Raw genomic sequence first — 23,550 nt, 5'->3', positions numbered from 1 at the left:
AAATTAATCTGCATGAGCTACAATATGCAACAAATCTGAATTTATTGTTATAGTATTATCATCTTTATCATTATCATCTTTTTCCAATGTGTTGGCAGTCTAATTTGACATCATATTTGAGTTGTTACCCATTCACTCTGTGTAGCATGCACTATTTTGTAGAAAATGTGCACATATATGTCTTTAAATACATTAAAAACATATTTTAAAGACATTTATACACTTCTATTGTTAATCTTTGCCCTTAGCAATTTGAGATGTAAAACAAGTTTACACAAGAGTGTACACAAAATTATCAGAATTGGTGTCATGGTCAGGAAATATGACCCATGGCTTCAGGGTTCAGTGCAGCTTCGCTGTGATATTATGTAAAGCCATACATGAGTGGTCTCATATCAAAGGTTCACTTAGACTATCTATGTTATAATTATGCTTGGTATATTCACTCACTATTAATACCTGTAAGGTTTAAGAAATGACTCTAGGGGTTTTTGTAGACAATAATTTCTGAAGTTTAACAATAGACAGAAAAAATGAAAAGAAAAGACATAATTACCAAGCCATATATTACGGTTCATTGCTAACTTTTGTCCAACTTGTTCTCCTCGTGCTTTGATGATTTCACAAGAACATGAAACATCCAATTATCCAATCATTTTTACACTGCCTTGGTAACAGCAAGAATAGGTTAAAGGTGAACAGATTTGAGATAGCAGAACTAAAATGCCGTCATTCTCTAAACTATCTTACTGCTTAATTACTGGAACAATTATTTGAACATTTCAATATATTAATTTAGCATGGGAATATTTGCAGACCTAGAAATTTAATTTAACTGTGTTAAAATTAATGCTACATTTCTGAAATCTAAAAATAAAAGTAGCATATAGGCTATAGAACATGAAATAAGTACAGTAGATTAATAAATATAGGCTCTGTGTAATGGAAACCTATTTATTCTTATACAGTTACGTAAGTGAGTATTTAAACCTTGTTCTTTTTTTAGCTGTTAACCACTTGCCAATCGCCACTTGTCGATTTACGTCAGTAGAATGGCAGGGGCAGGCAAACGGGTGTACCTGTACATCCCTTTAAATTTGCCACCTAGCGGCCATGCCATGGAAGCGTGCCCGCAGGTCCCGCAAACTGGATGTTCGCCGGCGAACAGCAGAACAGAGGAGATCCCTATGTAAACAAGGCATTTCCCTGTTCTTCCTAGCAACATAACAGGGATATACTGCTCCCTGTCATCGGGAGCAGTGATCTCTGTCATGTTGTAGTGAGACCATCCCCCCTACAGTTAGAACACATCCCTAGGACACACTTAACCCCTTGATCGCCTCCTAGTGTTTAACCCCTTCCCTGCCAGTGTCATTTATACAGTAATCAGTGGCTATTTGTAGCTCTGATCGGCTGTATAAATGACAATGGTCCCAAAATAGTGTCAAAAGTGTTCGATGTGTCTGCCATAATGTCACAGTCCCAATAAAAATCGCAAATCTCCTCCATAACTAGTAAAAACATTTTTATAAAAATGCCATAAATCTATTTCCTATTTTTTTATATAGGGTCTACATTTTTTTATATATTACGTCTACAAAATAGGAAATAGATTTATGGCATTTTTATAAAAATGCCATAAATCTATTTCCTATTTTGTAGACGCTCTAACTTTTTTGCAAACTAATCAATATACACTTATGTGATTTTTTTACCAAAAATATGTAGAAGAATACATATCGGCCTAAACTATGGAAGAAATTATTTATTTTTATTTATTTTATGGGGATATTTATTATAGCAAAAAGTAAAAAATATTGCTTTTTTTCAAAATTGTTACTCTTCTTTTGTCTATAGCACAAAAAATAAAAAGGTGATCAAATACCACCAAAAGAAAGCTCTATTTTTGAGAAAAAAAGGGGATCTGATGTAAAAGAAGACCCTGAAGAAAAACGGGCCTCTGATTTGGAAAATTCTCTAATTTAAAGCTAGACTTTGATGTTAGACTGCCTGATTGCCAAGTAGTTATGACTATTTTTTATTAAGCTCCTTCGTAAGGTAGGCTGAGAACAATATTAATTGAAGAGTTTCAGACCTTAAATGTTTGTGTTGGGTGTTGTATTTTTCTGTTAGACTCTCGTAATGCAACTGACAACACTTACCCTTTGGCATTTTTTTTGTATGGGTTATTTAAAATGTACATGTATAGGTGGCTGCAGGGTTGCATGGCTCTCCATTGTTGCAGGCCCATGTTCTTCCACACAGGCCCACTGCATTCAGAGTCCACTCCTAGTAAGGAGAGAAGCAAGGGGATCAAGGGGAAAATGAGAAAAAAAGGAAGAGTCTAATGGAAGTAGGAAAGAATAAAATGTGTAGTGTAGTTGAGGGTTGTGGAAAGAGAAAACACATTTAAAAAAAAAAGGTAGGATAAAATAGACGAGAGTGAAGAAGGGACAAAGTGTGGTGATAAAATTTCATCATGTAAAAGTCACTAATTACATGAAAGATGAGTCCAACCTAGTATAGAACAAGTTGTGTGAGGGTTAAATAGTTGAAAACAAATTTTGCAACATTAGCCCCGAGGCGGGGGATTGGCATAGATGGAGTACAAGAATTCACAAAGGCATCCTCAATGTGGCTTTGATAGAGGCGGGTTACAAGGTACAAGCCAGATGGTATTTGGTGCCGGAGCGACTCTCCAGGATGTACCCTGGTGCCTCATCCTCCTGTTTCAGGGGTTGTGGGCAGGTGGGCACACCACTTCATGTGTGGTGGACATGCCCCAGGGTGCTTTGTTTCTGGATCAGGGTCCACGAGTTTATTCTTTCGGTCACAATGGTGAATATCATTAAAGACGCCTCAGTCACCCTCCTAAACAAACCAGTGGACAATATCCCCTGACATACCCAGACTTTGATACTTTTTATTTTTTTAGCTGCTAAGATAGCGATTGCAACTGCTTGGAAAAGCCCCATTGTAGACTTAACATTGCTTAAACGTAAACTAAACTGGATCATGTTAAATGAGAAAATAGTGAGCGTTTTAAATGACAAACAACCCCTTTTCGAAAAAATGTGGTCTCCATGGCTCACTTACTTGTGACATAGGGATGCCTTTTCAATTGATTGATCAAAGATGGACACACCCTTCTCTCTTCTTTCTTCTCCTGTTTTTTTCTTTCTTCTATTTCTAGTGCCTCGCCCTCGTGGATTCTCTGAATTTCCCTCCCCCCCTTTTATTTTTTTTATTTTTTTTATTTATTTATTTATTTTTCATTTTTTTTGGTTAACCTGGACCTCTTCTGTGGTGTTGGGGACTAAGGGTTCCCCTATCGGGGACATGTAGGTTTAATAAATGCTGAAAGTATCTTACTTATTATGATTCCGAGCTGCCCAGATCCTCTCGTTGTGAGATTGCTCGAACCGAAACCTTACGAAATGTCCCAGCTATCTTAACTATCTGTAAAATGTTTTTGCCTGCTGGAGAGTTTTTGGTTTCGAACATTGCTAGGCTCCAAGGAACTTCAATATCTCAATATCAGTCACGGATTGGCCTTCAGCATTAGATATGTTATATAGAGGGGCCGCAATTCAGGATCCATCCCACAAGTTGGGTTCATTTTGGTTTTATATTTAGTATAGCAATCATTTGTTGCATTGTTGTATTGCTTCTATGCTTGGATGCCTGCTCCTATGTTAACCAGTATCATTTCACTTTTTATTTTTGTTATGTTATGTTTGATTATTTTAATAATTTATGTATCCCCCCCCTTTTTTTTTTCCTCTGCTTGTTTTCCCTTTTTTTTGTTTTATTTTTTTATTTTTATTTTTTTTCCCTTTTTTATTACGACTTAATTTGTGCAGAGCATGCAAGGATTGTTCGCTGCTCTCTTTGTTGGCGTATATATTCTTTACTTGAAAAACGAATAAAAACCATTGAAACAGAAAACAAATTGTGCGTGTTATCCCTAAGTGACATTTCAGCAAACAAGTGTAGTATAGCTTTTATATTATAATGCAAACAGAAGTAACTGTTAATTTCAGAAATGTCAATGTTAAAATGTTGTTGCATTATAAGCCCAGATTTTCTGGAATTTTTCATATTTATCGTGATCTTAAGCGTCCATTTTTCTGCCTCTATGAAATCACTGATTTAAAAGGAACGCCTTGCAGGACAAAAGCAGTTTTCTATAGATCAACCACAAACTAAAGGTAAAGCATGAAGACCCAAAAATAAGACCCCCTCCCCCACATTTTCAATGACATTTGTGAGGTCATGCAACACTGTATCCCAAATGCATTTTTATAATTTGTTTAATAGAGCTTTCTTTTGGTGGTGAAATGTAATCATGAGATAATTGTGGTATTTAATCACCACTGAGTTTAATTTTTGCAAAACAAATAAAAAAAAAACGAAATAAAAAAAAATAATGTTTTTTCAGTTTCTGTTATAACATTTTGCAAATAAGTAATTTTTCTTCTTCACTGATGTGTGCGGATGAGGCTGCACTCATGGGCACTTATGAGGCTGCACTGATGAGGCTGCCCTTATGTGCAGTGATGGACAATGTTGAGGCTGCACTGTTGGGCACAGATGAGGCAGCACTGATGGACAATGATTAGCTGCACGAATGGTCTCTGATGAGGAGGCGCTGATCAGGCTCCACTGATGGATACGCGGCACTGATGGGCACAAATAAGATGCACTGATTGGCACTGATGGGGCTGCACTGATAATCAGGGCACTGATATGCCCTGATTATCAGTGTAAACAATGTACTCACTGTGCCCTGTCAGACTTGCCAGTTATCGGCTCTCCTTCCCTCACATAGAAACAGTGTGTGAGGAAAGGAATATCGATAACTGGTTGTTTACATGTGACCAGCTGTGATTGGACACAGCTGATCACATTGTAAAGAGCTGCTGTGATTGGCCCTTTACCATGATTTGTGATCAGCTGTGTCCAAAGGACACAGCGGTCACAGAGTGCACCCAATGAATGCCCCAGGGGGTGCGTGGGAGGCGCATTCATGGGAGGACATCCATGGATATCCTCCCAGAACTGAAAAGCGTGGTCGGAAAGTGGTTAAAAATATTGTTATGTGATTTTGTACAAACATTCACCAGGAAAAACATACTTAGAACAAACAGGATTCTTCGGAAAACCAAAGTTGTGGCAAATCTAAAACCACATCTTTAACTGCCATAACTGTAAAAAGTGTTCCAGGTTAATTAAAATACTGTATATGTAAAACTTAAAGTGGAACTAAAAGGTGAATACTTTCCTGTCAAATGGTCCTTAGCCAGCACCTGCATTTTCATTTGAGTGTTGGTGTTGGAGCCCCTTTATTGGCCAGTGGGAGATTATATCACTCCTTCGCATATGCAGCTCAAATTAACATTTTTAGATGTTTCATATAATGTAGCACATCTTTTGTTTTTGAGATTGAGGTTCACGTCCACCTATTTTCAACTCAAGACATAAAAAGTTCACTAATATTAATACCAATCCAAGTAAATTTGAACTAAAAGAGGTTGCAAATGTATTTTTTTTTTTAAATAACAAACATGATATACTTACCTCCTCTGTACAAGGGTTTTGCACAGAGTGGCCCCGATCCTCCTCTTCTGGGGTCCCACAGTGGCGCTCCTGGCTCCTCCCCACATCAAGTTCCCCCTCAGAGACCTGCATTCCAAAGGGACACCAGTGCGGGTGAACACCAGAGTCATGCTGCTGTGTCCATTGAAACAGACAGCAGTACTCGGGCCCTCACCCTGGCTCCCATGTCACTGGATTTTATTGACAGCAGTGGCTGCTACTGCTATCAATCTATCCAATTGAATGCCCGAGACAGCAGCTGGAGATGCTAGTCTCGTTCTCGTCACTGGAAAGATAGGGCTGAGGTAAGGAAAAGGGAGGCTCTGGGGGGCTGCTGCACTACAGAAGGGTTTTCACCTTAATGCATTGAACTTGCTTGAGCTTGAGGTTTTACAACCCCTTTAACTAATAAGTTGTTTGCTATCTTGTGATGAGGTATCAGTATCTGTTAAACTCAATTAAACAATAGTTGTACTATGAAATCAGAGTAGAAAATGGCAGGCTGTTTATCCATAATATAGGTTAGGTTTGATTTGATTACCGGATTCAAAGGGAACCTGTCAGGTTAAAAATATGGGCACTGGCATTGCGGACATGTTCATGGTTCAGAGTTGTCACTGTAATCATACCTTAAGTACTTGGTGAGCGAGTCAAATGTGTGTAAATAAAGTGTGCACCACTTATTGTGTACACATGCTTGTTTTGGTTCATACTAAAGGCTTGTTTTGGCTCATACTACAGGCAAATGAGCTGTTCACTTTGCAAGAAAATTGCACTTTGCATGGGAGTTTGCCCCAGAGCTTAGTCAATGTGGTGAAGTTTCACTTTGCAAAGAATACCCATTCACATTCAAGGTACATGTTTGCTTGCATGTGATTGAATGGGGGAAGTCATCAGAGCTGTAGCTCATTTACTAAGCTCTGGGGAGAATTCCCTTGCAAAGTGCAAATATCCTTGCAAAGTGAACAGTCTTTTTGACTTTAGTAAATCAAACCCTCAGTATTAGTAAAAAGAAGAAGAAATAGGTTTTGTAACTTTAAATGAGGCATGTGAAAATGAAATTACTCCAATATATTGAATGTGATTTATAAATAAATTACACAATATGATATGTAATGTATCATATAAATGATATATAATTCATGATGTAAACGAGAAAAAGCATAATAAATTATAATAATCATAATCATATTGAAATATTTAATAATAATTAATAAGCATGATTGATATAAGCAATTAATACATTAATTAGATACATATACAAATCCAATAAATGTAATAGTCACAATAAATGTAAACATTCCATAAAATTAGTAGAATTCATAATTTTAGGCAAGCTTAGCTTGGCATCCTTGAATGTAGACTTGACATGTTTCATGGCGTTTACAGCCAATCATCAGGAGTAGGATGCATAAATTTGGGCTAAAAAAGTTAGATAGATAAATGGGTAGATCAGATTTTAGAGGGTATACCATATTCTCTAGAAGAGGGAACTAACGATTTATACATTACCTATGGTATAGCCCTTATATATAAACCAGCAGTTGCCCATGGTCGAATGGGACGGTGGCTCTGAAAGAGCTGTCTCGCCCAGGGTAAACCCCACCCTCCCCAAAGGTCCGAGGGAGTTACAGAGGAAGCCATGGGAAACAGCAGCTACGGAGCAGACCGGACAGCCACGACACACCGCCAAAGAAGAGGTGTATACATGAGGCACAGGTCAGGTTGTAAAAAATGAAATAGATGAAAAGAAATAAAAATAGGTGGCAATAAAACGATGTGAAGCCGGGTGTGTGAAAGTGAGTGAGGGATAAGTAATGTGGAGTGATAATTTGAATTGCTCTGCGTACCTACAGTGAATATGTGTATACATTGCATAATGTATGTACATCTACATACAGTGATAACACTTGGATTAATAATGGATTTTAACGGAGAGGAGTAAATGAATAAGGATGAGCAATAAATGTGTAAATCTCACTGTATATCAAAAGTAAAATAAAAATACTATACCAGTGTTGTTGGTGTATGTGAATATGTGTGTGTTGAAATATGTATGGATGGATGAGTGCATGTTTGTGTATGAGTGTGTGTGCATGGGAATGTAGTCATGTGGAACCCTCTGGTTACCTGAGATGTAATTAGCGACTCATGGAACCTCTCCCTGGGATAGCAAGGTGTGGAGTGAGCCGCCAGGCTGCCCCGGGCCAAAGTACCCACGGCTTGGGGGAAGATCCCCACCAACGTCATGCATTGACGTGGTGACCGTGTACGGGATGGAACGAGCTCCCGCTTCTGATGCACATACCTAAGTGGGAGTCCGCCTATCTCCTGGCACCACATATGATGGACAAGCACAGTCACACACCCCGGCATCAAGGGACATTGTACATTCAGCGTGCTGGGCATGGCGTTGATCTGCCAAGGTCCAGCCATGGGGCTGGACCTTGGTGGATCAACGCCATGCCCAGCACGCTGAATGTACAATGTCCCTTGATGCCGGTGTGCGTGACTGTGCTTGTCCATCATATGTGGTGCCAGGAGATAGGCGGACTCCCACTGAGGTAGGAGATGAGCAGGGGGCCGGTGTCCTCGCGAAAAAGTTCCCCCGGTGGATAAGGACACCCCTGTACTGCGCAGGCGCGGCACTTGCGCAGTATGAACTTAACTGAGCCTCCAAAAATAGCCGAAGATGTAGAGCTGAGAGTCAGCTCTACACAGCCCCTGCCCACTGACTATCAAACATGCCACATGCTCCCGATGCTAGTGCTACTCTGCAAGTTGCGGGGGTGATTTTAGCAATAAAGTACACGTCTTAGCGGGGCACATTGCAAAACCCGACCATCAACTGTGCATAACCTGCCCTTCATTTGTTTTAACACGCCCCAATAAAACTTGTACCTTATTGCTAAAATCACCCCTGCCCCTTGCAGAGCAGCACTAGCATCGGGAGCGTGCGGCATGTGTCATAGTCAGTGCGTAGTCGCTGTGCAGAGCTAACTCTCAGCTCTACATCTTCAGCTATTTTCGGAGGCTCAGTTGAGTTCGTACTGCGCAAGTACTGTGCCTGCACAATACAGGGGGATCCTTATCCGCTGGGGGGAAATTATTCGGCAGAACACCGGAACTGGGCGCATTGCAACCCTGGGATGAGAAGGTCAAATGACAGAGTCAAACCCTCAATATTAGTTGAGCTTGAAGAATAATGGTAGACCTTCTGATATATAGTCCTTCGATAGAAGTCAGCAATGGTAGCCCCCATATTTCTGCCTTAAAAAGTGCAATTTAAATTCATATGCATAATGAACAATCAAGAAAGCAGACAAAAGAGTGCAGGCAGAAACAGAAATGCCATGTAGGACATGTAGAAGAGGAATAGTTAGAAGAATGCTGTAAGTTATATAACTATTTATCAAATAGCTTTACATGAGCTGTCTAAAACTAATTTTGATGGGGTTTTTTTACAAATTAATTACAGGTTTCTTTTGTTTAACCAAATGAGCTTTTCCATATTTTAATTCTTTAATACAATACCTAATTGTCATACTCCTGTTAGGTTTTATATCAGCATGACAGAGAAATGCAAGTTAAAACAGCAATTTCACACAAATGCCAGAATCATGCTTATACCTTCAAAATGTTATTCTCAATAATATATATCCAAATATTTATATATACCTTAGGAATTTCATAGTAAGAGAATTAATATCTACCTTACCTGATAGCAAGCATGATTTAAAGATCATGTTAATATAATTTCCCTATAGTAAAAATGCAGTGCCAAAAAGATAAAAAGTAATTTCTCCAAATAATTATGTGGAAGCAGATAGTGGATTATGATGGTACCAATTAAAATAGATTTATTCTTAAATCTAGACTCCAAAACTAAAAAGCTATCTAGCCAACATCATTATTATATATAATGGAATCAATCGTTCTCCGTGCAGTAAAAAAAAAAAAACCTATTGAAAAAAATAAAAAATAAACTTTAATCTATACTGAACTGAATAAAATGCAAGTAATTAATAATGTTATTACGCAAATTATCACAAGCATATTTTTCCATTTACCTAAAATTAGCCCAGAAATTGCATGGTGACATCTAGTAGCATTGCTGTCTATGACCACCATGAACCTTGGATCATATCCAACCAATATTCTATCTACATTCTGGCCCAGATTCTCATAGGAGATACGACGGCGTATCTCCAGATACGCCGTCGTATCTCTGAGTCTGAGCCGTCGTATCTTGGCGCCTGATTCAAAGAATCAGATACGTCAACATTTCACTAAGATACGACCAGCGTAAGTCTCTTACGCCGTCGTATCTTAACTGCATATTTACGCTGGCCACTAGGGGCGTGTACGCTGATTTACGCCTAGAAATATGTAAATCAGCTAGATACGCTAATTCGCGAATGTACGCCCATCCGTCGCATTACAGATACGCCATTTATGTTAGGCTTTTCCCGGCGTAAAGTTGCCCCTGCTATATGAGGCGTAGATGAGGCGTACCAATGTTAAGTATGGACGTCGGAACAGTGTTGAATTTTTCACGTTTTACGTCGTTTGTGTAAGTCGTTCGCGAATAGGGCTGTGCGTCATTTACGTTCACGTCGAAAGCATTGGCTTCTTGCGGGTTAATTTGGAGCATGTGCACTGGGATACTTTCACGGACGGCGCATTCGCCGTTCGTAAAAAGCGTCATTTACGTGGGGTCACATTAAATTTACATAACACACGCCCACATCTTCCACATTTGAATTAGGCGGGCTTACGCCGGCCTATTTACGCTACACCGCCGCAACTTTGGTTTGAGAAAACTGCACTTGCCTGTCAAAGTTGCGGAGGCGTAACGTGAATAGGATACGTTACGCCCACACAAAGATGCACGCTTCTATGTGAATCCGGGCCTCAGTGTTTATGTTTTCTCAGTTCCCTTGGACTAGCCAAAGATCTCCTACCCTGCCTTAGACCTTAGATTTATGTTCTTTTTTTCTCCATCAGACTTGATGTCCATGCCTTGACTGCTGTTACTGGCCTGTGGCTGTGTCTTTAACTGTCTTGGACTCATGTGTTGCCCAATTAATTTACCTGGCATATGCAGCTGTCAGAAAAGTTACTTATCCCTCAGATAACCTACTAATCAGAGTCTCCTGATGCTTAACTCACTCACTCATGTGCTGCTTTGGAGCCTTCAGTTGACTCATCCATCCATCTTCTCCATCAACTCATCCATCCAATTGCTATTTGGTCTCTCCTACTGTTTAACCTACTCACCCAGCTTGTGCATCTGTCAGACAACACATCCATTTACTAAACTGAATGCTTTTCTAGGTAAATTTAGCTTGGCTCCTCTATAGCCAGTTGAGCAGTTATTGATTGCTTTGTCCTGCTCAGTGTTTCACATGCTACTGGCTCTGAATTATTTCCCCCTGCATTCTAGAAGGTTCTTAAATCACAGTGGGAGGAAAGGCAGAAGGTCAGTCTGAATATTTAAGGTGACCCATCCAATCCCTGGGGAGGTGTGCCCAGTGGAAGGCTGGAGAGCCCATAAATAGTCTAATGCTAGGAGCAGAGTTGATTTGGCTCCTGGTCTAGTGCTGCAGGAGGAGCCCCCAGCCTGTGGTGCCCCTGACCCTAGGGTAGTTGGCTGGAACATTGTTGGATGTTCATCAAAGTCCCAGCTGTAGCATATTCAAGAGGCCTGGGATTTTGGTTTTGTGAACTCACTGAAAAGTGCCCGGTGGAAGTTGGAGGAGGGTGTATAGCTGTCCTGTGGTATTGTGAGCTTATTTCTCCCTCACTGAAGAGTTCCCAATGGATATGGGAAGGAGACAACCGATAATCCTTTGCCATTGTGAATCCTGATCTAGATTTTTAGCCCTAGTAATTGTGTTGTAGGCAGGTAGTCTACTGTATGTGTAGTTAACCCCAAGCTACCCAGGTCAGGGCTTTCACTGGGGTCCAGTCTCACTCCTTTGTTCTATAAAAGGAAAAAGGTCCAGATCTGAAGGGGGCTCTAGGGAACACTTGGGAAAACGCATGAGAAACATATGCTAAGGATTTGCTGGGACCTATGGTCCACATAAGAACACAGATTTGACAAAAGAACCCTGGAATGTAGATTTTTTTTGTTATAGCATCGCCAAGTTTGGACTTTCCTCTAAGAGACTTCACCTGTGCAATTAACCTTGGGAGGCTACAGTTATACTGTGTACACATGATCGGATTTCCGATGGAATAAAATGCAATGGAATTTTTAGTCGGAATTCTGATGAAGCTGACTTTCATCAGTCTTGTATACACACTATCAGACTAAATTCCGACCATCCAAAACACGGTGATGTACAACACGTACAACGGCACTATAAAGGGGAAGTTCAAATCCAACGGCACCACCCTTTGAGCTGCTTTTGCTGATTTTGTGTTACCGCCTGTTAGTAAAAGTTTGGTGAGAGCCTATTCATGCTTGTGCTTTTCAGTCCATTACAGCATGACGAATGTGCTATCTCCATTACGAATGCTAGTTTTACCAGAACGAGCACTCCTGTCTCTTAATTTAGTCTGAGCATGCATGGATTTTTCTCCGATGGAGTTCCACACAGACGATTGGAATTTACTATTGTTTTTTTTTTCATCAAAAAAATTTAAAACATGTTCTATTTTTTTACACTGATTGAAAAAAGTCTGATGGCGCCCACACACACAATCGGTTTTCCAATGAAAAAAGCATTAGACTTTTTTCATCGGAAAAAACGATTGTGTGTACACGGCATTAGTTTTAGTTAGGAACATATCATTGTTACATGTTATACATGTTTGCCAAGTTACATTAAATATTTATTCAACTTCTCAGAGCCTTATCTGAAGTTATTCAAGGGGTGTATGTGAGGTCTAAACATACTATTAAAGAACTTGGTCCTCAACCACAAGACAGGGCACATGAAGCATCAATACAGCAAAGGTTCCTGAGTAGCTATGAGGAGAAACAACTGCCAGTTCTCATGTAGTGAGGAGGTCAGTGCTTGGACTCTCTCTCTTTCTGTCTGTCTCCATCTGTCACCAGGAGTGGATTAGCATTATGGAGATCTACACCTGGTTACTTGGTATGGAAAGAGAAGAGTTAAGTGAGAGCACCTATGCGTTCCATGTTATGTGCACGGCTGGACCCCATTCTGTTATTTGGAGTGAGGTAACAAAGGTACACTAACTGGTGAAGTGGGCAGTGGCTCAGCCTATCCCTTTGAATGCAACAGATACATCCAAACAAGTGTGTAGGACATGGAACAAATAAGTTTAATGAGGAACTCTTGGGCACTGCACACATGTGACTCATCATGGAGTTAGGAGACCTCCCTAATGTTTGAGTTCTTACATGACTGTGGCTCCTGCCTGGCCCCAAGGCATCGTTGAGCATACCCTTGGGTGACTTTTTACCCTGAGCAAGGGTTAGTGACCCTGATCAATGCCTGGCATAGTCCAAAGAAACCTCTTATGTGACCTTGGTTGGTGCCCAATGAGAAAGGGAAACAAGGGGGACATGACAGACTACCAGTCTACCCCCTCTTACAGTATGCTGGTTTTCTTTTCTTCAAATGGCTTTAGTAATTGTTCAGCCTGTGGTGGTCCTAATGAGAACCTTATTTCAGCTACCTTTTTTCACTTGATGCACAGAGGGTTAAGAAAAAAAAACTAGATGTGTCCTCTGGTTATTCAGTTGTCTGACAGGGGGAAAGTGATGAATTCTGTGTCCCTGCAAAGTAAAAGCACCTAACACAGTACACAAAAACAATGTCTAGGCACACATTTAACCATTTGATAGCCCTAGATGTTTAACCCCTTCCCAGCCATTTGTACAATGACAGTGCATATTTTTTAGCACTGATCACTGTATTAGTGTAACTGGTTCCCGCAAAGTGTCAGTTACTGTCAGATTTGGGTAAAGCATTGGATAACCACACAATTGTCAGTTAAAGTAACGCAGTGCCTTATCGCACAAAATGGCCTTGTCATTAAGGGGGTAAATCTTCCAGAGGTCAAGTGGTTAAACAAGCTGTGCGGGACAAAATGAGGTAAGTTAAGTAGTTTCTACAATGCCTAATTTTAAGGGTAGATGCATTGAAAGTTGTTAATGCAAATGTTGGAAAGTGATTATTTATATTAGAAGACATGAGTAAATAAGATCAATGCATTTCTTTATTGCTATTACATCAAGACTACCTGGAAAATCAAAGTAGGTGTAACAATTTAAAGATCAGGGGATTCCTGAAGTGCTAAATACAGTAGATCTGTGAACCCTGGTGAGCAGAATCTTTAACACAGTCTTAGAACATGATGTCCCCATAGAGATAGAAATGGACAGGGTACATTGTATACCACTCCTTCACAATACTACATGTAACACAAAACCTCCAAGATCAAGAGATATTTTATGTTGCATCCATTATTTTTCTGTGAAAGTGTAGATACGGTGGAAATCTTGGTAAAAATGTAATATTGAACATGAAGGTACTCAAATCTAGATTCTCCTGGATCTATCATGGCACACCCTTATGATGCAACACACAAAAGCCACTGTTAGGCCTTGTACTCACGACCGGATCTGTGCGCTGAAAACTGTCTGCCGGACAGTTTCCGGCGTACAAGGCTGATTTTTGTTTGGTTCCGCTGGCTTGTACACACCAGCGGACCAAATTACCGTCGTACCGGAACGCGTGCACGTAAACTACGTACGACGTCACTATAAAGGGGAAGACCAAACTTAATGGCGCCGCCCTCTGTTCCTCTTTTGCTAGTTACAGGTTTGCTCGTGTTAGTGAAGGTTTGGTTAGAGCTGATTCGCGCTTCTCGGTCTCCAGGCTTTGACAGCGTGTATTCACGGGTTCAGTGCGTGTGCTTGCGGTAACGTAGTTGTCATTCGGCTATAGGCTAGCAGGTTGTTTCTGCTTTAGCAGTTGCATCCTGTGCGCTCGTATCTGTTTGTCACGCGTTTGTCGCAGGTAGTGCTGGATTTGCGAGTGCTTTCTGTTTGAGTGTGTTCTTGACTGACCAGCCGGCCGGTTTGAAGCCATGATGGAGCAGCAGCGTCAATTTTCGCGAGTTGGTGCTGTTTATGGGATGGCTGCTGGATATGTTCATTATTCCAGTACTTTGGCCAGAAACAGGGGGCGGAGGCGTTTCTGGACCAAGAATTGGTTGCGCCAGCGTGACCAGTTCTCACATATGCCTCTGCTTAGGGAACTCCAGGAGAATAATCCTAATGACTTTAGGAATTTTCTCCGCATGACGGACCCCGTATTCAACAGTCTGCTGGAACTTCTGTCCCCCTATATCACGAGGCAGGACACTGTGATGCGCCAAGCCATCACGGCCGAGCAGAGGCTTATTGCCACGTTGCGGTACCTGGCGACTGGGAGGAGCCTGCAGGACCTCAAGTTCTCAACAGGCATCTCTCCGCAGGCGCTTGGGGTCATCATACCGGACACGTGTGCTGCCATCATCAAAGTTCTGCATGAGGAGTATATTAAGGTAAGTTTCCTGGCTGTAATAATGTGGCCAACTAACTTTATTTTTAATTTCCCAGATATGCTGTGTGTTTAACTAACGTTCCCTTTTCTCCCTATGCATGTTGATATAAGCTTTACATGTTTTATTCTTGACCTACCTGCATATTTGTCCCTTACCCAATATTAACCTGTCCAGCATGCTATCCTAGGGACAAACCCACCTTGCCATTTTTTAAAACAGGACTTTTTGGTTTTTGTGTCCCCCCCCCCCCCCACCTTCAAACTGTTTTAGTCCCCATCAGAGGGCTGTGGAGTCTCTTAATTAAGTGGCCCTATATATTTCATTTCCCAAATTCTCCATGCACATTTTTCTAATGCAATTTTAATACTGTGAAGTGTCACAAGGATGCTTGTAGGATGTTTTTGTTCCAAAGTACTAAATCTCTTTTTTTGTTTGTCCCCACAGCTACCCTCCACACCACAGGAATGGCAGTCTGTGGCTTCCCAATTTGCCCAGCGGTGGGATTTTCCAAACTGCGGTGGAGCAATAGATGGGAAACACGTCCGCATTGTGCCCCCACCCCACTCGGGGTCCTACTATTATAATTACAAGGGTTATCATAGTATTGTGTTGATGGCGGTGGTGTCGGCACAGTATGAGTTTCTATATGTGGACGTGGGGAAGAACGGCCGGATGTCTGATGGGGGAGTGTTCGCACGGACTGATTTCTATGATCGTCTCCAAGCTGGTGGTCTGGCATTGCCACCAGATGAAGAGAATGTGGAAGGACTTCCGTTTGTGTTCCTAGCGGACGAGGCTTTCGGGCTTGGTCCTCACCTCATGCGGCCTTTTCCCCAGAGGACCCTCACCTCAGAGAGGAGTGTGTTTAATTTTCGGTTGGCCAGGGCTCGGAGGGTAGTCGAGAATGCCTTTGGGATACTCACCAACCGGTTCCGCCTGTTCAGGACATCGATACATCTGGCGGAATATAAATTGGACACCGTTGTATTTGCCTGCTGCATTTTGCACAACTTTTTACGCAGGCACTCCCAGACGTACCTACCCGACATCGGTTCTGAGGCAAGACTACCCTCAGATCCCCTTCCCGGGCTGGACACTGGTCGCGCTGGCTTGGCCCCCCAATCAGCTCGTGAGGTACGCGACAAATATGTTGAGTACTTCATGGGTCGGGGGGCCATTGCTATGCCAGATCATATTTCTTTCTAATTCGGCCCCCAAAGAAAGGAATATTCTCACAAATAATAAATAATTAGACCATTGGACTTTATACAGTTGTTTGTCATTAATGCTTTTTCTCTTTTTATCTGTCTTCCTGGTTCTCTAACTAACTTCTTCAATTTTACTGCATAATTGATTTCTCCACTTTTAGTAAATAACCACATTTTGCACAGTATTCACTCATCTACAAACAGGGTATTGAGTCTAGAAATAAGAAGCAACTCCATTTTAAAATTTGGAGGTCAATTTTTTAAATTTTTGCTTGTTCATGACCCCAAAAATTATTTTATATTTTTTTCATTACTCCCTGCTTTTGTACTTAGGAGTCTACAAATTTTTTTTTTTTTTTTTTTTTCAGGTAATTCAACAAAAAATATTATGAAGATTATACATTTTTTAACAAGTTCACAGTTTTGTTTATCAAATATAGTTCGATTTATTGTTTACATATATATATATATATATATATATAGAATATTTTTGGTGGGGTGTTTACCGCCTTAGTATTTTTAATTCTCGGCATATTTTTTAGGCACAAAAACCAATATTTTTTAAAAAAAAAAATTATTTTTTTTTATTTTTTTTGGTGTGTTTTTAAATACGAATATTTGTTGTGGAGATTTAGGAGTCAAATCTCGACTTCACTAAATTCAGTGATTAGAGAGATTTATAATTCTATATATATATCTTTTGATTTTTTTTTCGGTGTTTATTCTTTATGGTCTAAACTTTAGAGTATCCAAAAATGTACAACATGGTCAAAAAGTAAAAAAATAAAATTATACAAATATAAAAACTCACAACAGCAGTCAGTCATGGTGTGCTTTCACACTGGAACACGCCAAAATTTGAAGATACACACATTCAGTGCAAACTCGCCAAATGTCATTGGTTCAACAGACAAATGGCCACATGTGCTATCTGACATCATGGGTGATCAATGTCTGTGTTTTGTGGGAGCAAACCCTTCCTCTCAACTACTTGAGGATGGAGGAGGGGGTTGGACCCACAAAGCACAGACACTAGATATTCTGTGATGGCAGATAGCACATGTTGGCACACTGTGTGTGTATCTTCAAATTTTGGCGTATTCATTATTAAAACAGTAAAAATGTTTGTGGGGGCGGGGGATGGGTGGGGGGTGTTTCAGTCTTTGACACGGCCCATCATGTCAATAATATTTTTAAAATTAGATTCGATGACCATCATTCTTTGCCGCATATTGTCCATTTCCGTGCTGCATTCCAAAAGGACATTTGTTACATTCTGTTCCATGACAACCATCCTTTCACGCATATTGTGCATTTCAGTGCTGCACTCCATTACCTGCTGAATAATTATAGCAGCACTTGCACGTGAAAATATTGACACACCATCCTCCTCCCCTAAAAAAAAAAAAAATGGTCATTTCCAAAATTATTTTTCGATGAGGCCTATCTACATATGTTTTTTTTAATCAAGCTAGGGTGACACTGACCTGATGGGCTTCTCCTTTCCACCTCTTCGACATCTTCTATCACTCCTCCTTCTTCCACCACCTCCCCATCATCTTCTATCACTCCTCCTTCTTCCACCACTTCCCCATCATCTTCGACTCCTCCTTCATCCATCAATCCACCTTCTTTCAATTCGCCAAATTGTTCTTCCGCCACTTGCCCTTCATCTGCTATAAATTCTAAGTCCAAAATTACTTCTTCCTCCTCTCTTCCTTCCTCCTTTCTTCCTTCCTCCTCTCCTTCCACATCCTCTTCTCCTTCCACATCCTCTTCTCCTTCCACATCCTCTTCTCCTTCCACATCCTCTTATCCTTCCACATCCTCTTCTCCTTCCACATCCTCTTCTCCTTCCACATCCTCCTCCTCCTCCACATGTTGAGATGGAAGATTTTGGCCATGTCTGGCCCTCTCTGCCTCCTCCAAATGCTGGCGACTTCTTTCCCCTTAAATAACCAAAAAAAAATGTAGACTCATCAGCACACAGATATTGGAGAGCATAAATCGCACACATTGCTTAGAAGATGCTTTCATTTAGTTACTTGTATCTTTCACCAAACCTACATTTTGGAATTACTTCTATGGCAAGCTCTGATCCTGCCCCTTTTTAGCAAAGTGACACACATGGATGTCCCCCCTAAACAGTATTTCTGGGAGACCCTACCAAAACCCATTTTTGATTTGGGGAGACACAGGTGCTCTGCATTGCAGATGTGAAAACATCTGCTTTCTTACCACTGTTTTTAGAATGAATCCTGTTTGCCTTTCCCATTCTCCTAATTTTATTTTTTAGAACTAGCTTTTACACAATGTTTACAAACAAAGTTTTTGGCCAGTGAGCCATGTCCAGGTGTGTTGTTCCTGGAATAACCGAGCCTTTCTGATAAACTATGTGATGTTACGTGGTTTACTAAGAACACTATTTGTAAATATGTAGTTATTTATGTCCTAAAAAATAAATGACAACATGTCTTTAAAATTACAAGCAGGCCAAGGAGGCAGATGGTGAAATATACATGGCAACACATTATTGCAGACAATCACCCCCCCCCAACCCCAATATATATTTACTTACTTTTACGCAGAATTTTAAGTATTTTCTTCATCTGATGTGGCTCCCTCAATTTTAAGTCTGACCAGCGTTTCCTCAGCTGTTCCTTGGACCTGGTGATCCCAAACATCCTCTGCATTCTCCTCGCCACCTTGTCCATAATATGTGCCTTTCGGCGGTTAGGGGTCTTGTATGGCCCTAATTCACCATCATAGTCCTTCTTTCGCATGATGTAAACTAACTCCACCATTTCCTGGAACCGCATATTAGTGGCTTTGTATCTTCTTGGCCTTGATCGGGACGTCCCTGCCTCTGTCCCTTCACTTGTGGCATGAGAGCATCGTGCCCGCTCGTGTGACATCGCCATCTTTCCTTTCCCACAGAGATTATGGGCGTGGAAAAGATGAATTGTTACGCCATGGGCGGAGAAGAGGGCGGCGTTTAATACATACGCGGAGTGTAGAGAATGCAAACAACGTGTTTACGTAGGTTATGCGGAGAATCTTCGAGCGCATCCAGAACATACACAGTTAACGCCATATTTCCTAAACTCATTGATTAGGGGCCTAGCAAAGGTGATGAGGGCGGGGTTTAATAAATACGCGGAGTGTTTAAAAGGTGCACGCCGTGATTACGCATCTTACGCGGAAATTAGGCGAGCGTGAGAAACGAGGAGCGAGAGACAGGAAGGTAAGGAAATTAAAAATGGGATCAGCAGAGGCCTGGAAAATGTAGACACATGGGATGGGGGTTTGGGCTGTTGGTTGCACCCTTTTTAAGCTATTCTGTCTATGGGGTACCACAATGTTATTTTGGTATCCAAATGCTTTTGGACAACTCACAAAATAGAGATGTGAACAATGCTGTACCTCATTGACAAGTTTTTGAATGGTGTATTCAGATCAGGCAAAGTATTGTTCAAGTGTTGGTTGTACAGAGGTCATTAGGAAGTGTCTTTTATGTCATCCATTGTCAGGGGCATGAGATTTACACATGAAAGAGTGCCTAGATGAATACTGTCATTTGTAAGCATTGTTTATTTTTCTATATTAAAAATATTTACTGCAATGTTAACAATGGCTCTGCATCTAGCAAATCAATGTTTGGTACAACCAATGCGGCCGAGCTGCCAATCATTGTTTAAACAAGAGAGACTGTGTTTGTAATTAGATATAGGTAATACATTTGAAGACACATATTATATCAAGGTCAACGCTGATCCTTTTGAATATTTAATTTTCTTTGGTTTATGTTTTGCGAATCTAGACTCAAAAAGAAATATCATTTTTCAAAAAGTGAAATGGACCTCCTACAAACAAAGGAAGCTATAGAGGCCTTACTCCAAAAATATCAGGACACGCCCATCCTGTGGAATTCCAAGCACTCTTTATATTGTAATAAAGATGTACGAGCGGCAGCACTAGAAGAGCTAGCAAACTATATGCAAACATGGGTGCCAGGATGCACTGCCAACATGGTGAAGGATAAACTTGCCAACCTCAGAAGCACATACAGGAGAGCATACAAAGCTAATAAAAGCAAAAAATCGGGAGCAGCAGCAACACAAGCAAAGGAACCCAAACTGTGGTATTATTATAACAGATGGCTTTTTTGCGGGACGAAATGGAAGGCAGGAAAACGATGTCGAGTCTTTCTTCCAACCTTTCCTCCATGCTACCTTCCAGCGGACATTCCCCAGATGACCACAGCCCTGCAGAGTCGGAGGAAGAGGGCCTGGCTGACAGAGATGCAGATCTGCCACCCTTCGATGAGGAGGTATAGTAGTTTCCTCTATATTTCTGGCGTAAATAATTCTTGGTGGATTAATGATTTGATATTGTAAAAGAAAAGCCAAGCTGGGAAAAAGGAAAAAAAAAGGTGTACAGACAAATAGGTGTCAGGGATGACAACTGCAGGGGTCAGAAGTAGAGTGTATTCAAGTAATAATGAACAGAAAATACTAAACGAAAAACATGAAAATGAGTGTGGTTTTATTTAGCGAAATTGTAAAAAGTGTCCTTTTTTTTCCACACAGGAAGAAGAGATCAGCCAGGAGGTGGCAGATCCTCAGGTGTCTGTCAGCCAGGAGGAGGCCGGGGTCAGTGGCAGCCAGGAGGAGGCCGGGGTCAGTGGCAGCCAGGAGGAGGCCGGGGTCAGTGGCAGCCAGGAGGAGGCTGGGCCCAGTGGCCTGCAGCAGGTCCCCCCGGCCAGGAGAACCACCACCAGCCAGTCTTCTCCCCCCCAGGTGAGGCCATCAGGCCGAAGGAGGCAGTTGAGGCCTGTGGAGGAGGCAAGCCTCCGCATGATACAGGAGGCAAGCGCCATCATGAGGGCCCCCCTCAACCCCACAGAGGCCTTCAGTGCCTCATTGGCCCACGATTTGAATGAAGGGGAGGAGGACCAGAGAAGACTGGCAAAGGCCCTGATGAACCAGGTCCTTTGGTGGATGCAGAAGGGCCTGCTGACCCCAGACACTGGGCTATGTGACCCGGCCCGGCTTGCGGAACACCATCCTCCTGCTGCCACATCGACCCCACCTGCAAGAGCCCGTGTTAGATCCGCTGGAAGGCTGCCTGGAGGGAAGGCTGGAAAGAGGAGGAAACGTTGATTCTCTGCCTTCCATTTCCTTCCACATAAAGGACATATTGTTTGGACTACCACAGTTTGGGTTCCTTTGTTTCTGTGCTGCTGCTTCATATTTTTGGGTTTGGCTCCTGAGGCTTGGAAGTTTATCCTTCACCATGTTGGAAATGCAAGTTTGCATATAGTTTGCTATCTATTCTAGTGCTGCCGTTCTGTTTATTTTTTGTGATGACATTTGCGTAAATAAAAGGCTTTTTTACTTTCATTTGAAAACATGTCTATTGTTTGTTAGTTATACTGTGGGGATTATTAGGCAGCAAACCTTTAATAAATATACAATGGGTCATTTACAAAGGACACACTCCTTGGGGGGGGGGGACATTTGGTGTGCCAACATGGTTTAATATTCTCAAATGAAACACAAAAAAATAAAAATAAAAATAAAAAAGAAAAAAACATGTTAAAAAAAAATAAACTAAATGGTGACATAACTAGAAACAACAAAAAAAAAAAAAAAGATGCACATTCCTTTACAAAAATGACTACTATAAATTATGGAGGACCACCAACCAAAACACACGTCTGGCATAGAAAACATTATTAAAGGATTACATCACAAGCAAGAAATGTGACATTTCAGTATGGGACAACTCTATTGAAATTGCATCAGCAAGAGAACGGGGTTATTCTAGCAAGAGAAGAATTAATAAAACGAGGCAAGAAAATGTGGTTTAGTGCGCCTTTTTAAGATATTGTTCTCTTGCTAGAATAAAAGGTTTCTAATGACGAATGTGCCATATCCCAAACAAACGCGAGTTTTACCTGAACGAGCGCTCCCGTCTCCTCATTTGGACTGAGCATGCGCGGGGTTTTTGTACGCTGCTTTTGTGTACAGACGACCGAACATGTCTGACGGACACGATTCCAGCAGACTGTTTTAAAGCAAGACCAGGAAACAGTTGTTCGTTGGAAAACGGTCTGGCCGACGAATGTTTGCTGGAATCCTGTCCGTTACTGCCTACACACGAACGAACATGTCCGCTGAAACTGGTCCGCGGACCAGTTTCAGCAGACATGTTTGGTCGTGAGTATGGGGCCTCAGAAGTAATCCAGACCTCGGGAAGAAACTATAGGTGGGGATTTCCTTTTCATTTACAAGTTCAGAAAGAAAATCTTTATTCTTACCACACTGCAGCAGCTCCCTGAACTATTCCAATTCCAAGAGGTTTCCCTGCTGGTTATTCCAGATTGGACATCATTAGGTCTACATATCTCCTATTCGACTCCTATGGCTCAATCATCTTATAAAAAAAAAATCTTTCATCTCTGATCAAGAAAGAAAGAGCTGCAATAGACTTGATTCGGGACTACAATAGTAACCTTTAATAAGGATGCTTATAATGCTCGGGGGTTGACAGGGATTTTTTTTCTCTACCTCTACCCTGCTGTCCACCCATAGACTAAATATAGGTGGGGTGAAGACTGAGGGGAGTTGGTTCTCATAATATATTATATTATATTTTGTTTTACTGTTCATTAACTGCTTCCTACCCGCCCTATAATAAAATTGCAGGCAGGCAGGAGATTCGCTGTTCGGTGGGGACGTCGTATGACATCCTCTCAGGATCACACCTCTGGATACAGCAGATGAGAAATCAGTGTACCAGGCCACTGCGGTACCTCGTAATCACTGTGACCAATCACAGCACATCACATGACAGTTCTACACAATGGATGGCTTCTATTCATGCTGATGAATCACAACCCATCTGTTTCGTGTGATCATCTGTGGCCAATCACAACTAATCACAATAGTACACACTGAATGAACCGAATTCATTAAAAAAAACAGTGGTATTCACAGTTATAAGCAATCTTAGTGTGTAAAATAAAATCATGATCACCTCCCCAGAATAGTACAGTGTTACTATGGTAACACTGTATTGCTCTGGTCACAGTATTTAAAAAACTAATGTAAAAAAAGGAAACATTTAATAAAAAAAAGAAAACTTTTATATTATTATTATTATTATTATTATTATTATTATTATTATTATTATTATTATTATTATTTGT

Source organism: Rana temporaria, chromosome 1 (assembly GCF_905171775.1).
Source record: "Rana temporaria chromosome 1, aRanTem1.1, whole genome shotgun sequence".
NCBI classification, from domain to species: Eukaryota; Metazoa; Chordata; class Amphibia; order Anura; family Ranidae; genus Rana; species Rana temporaria.
Note: the sequence above shows the minus strand (reverse complement) of the source record.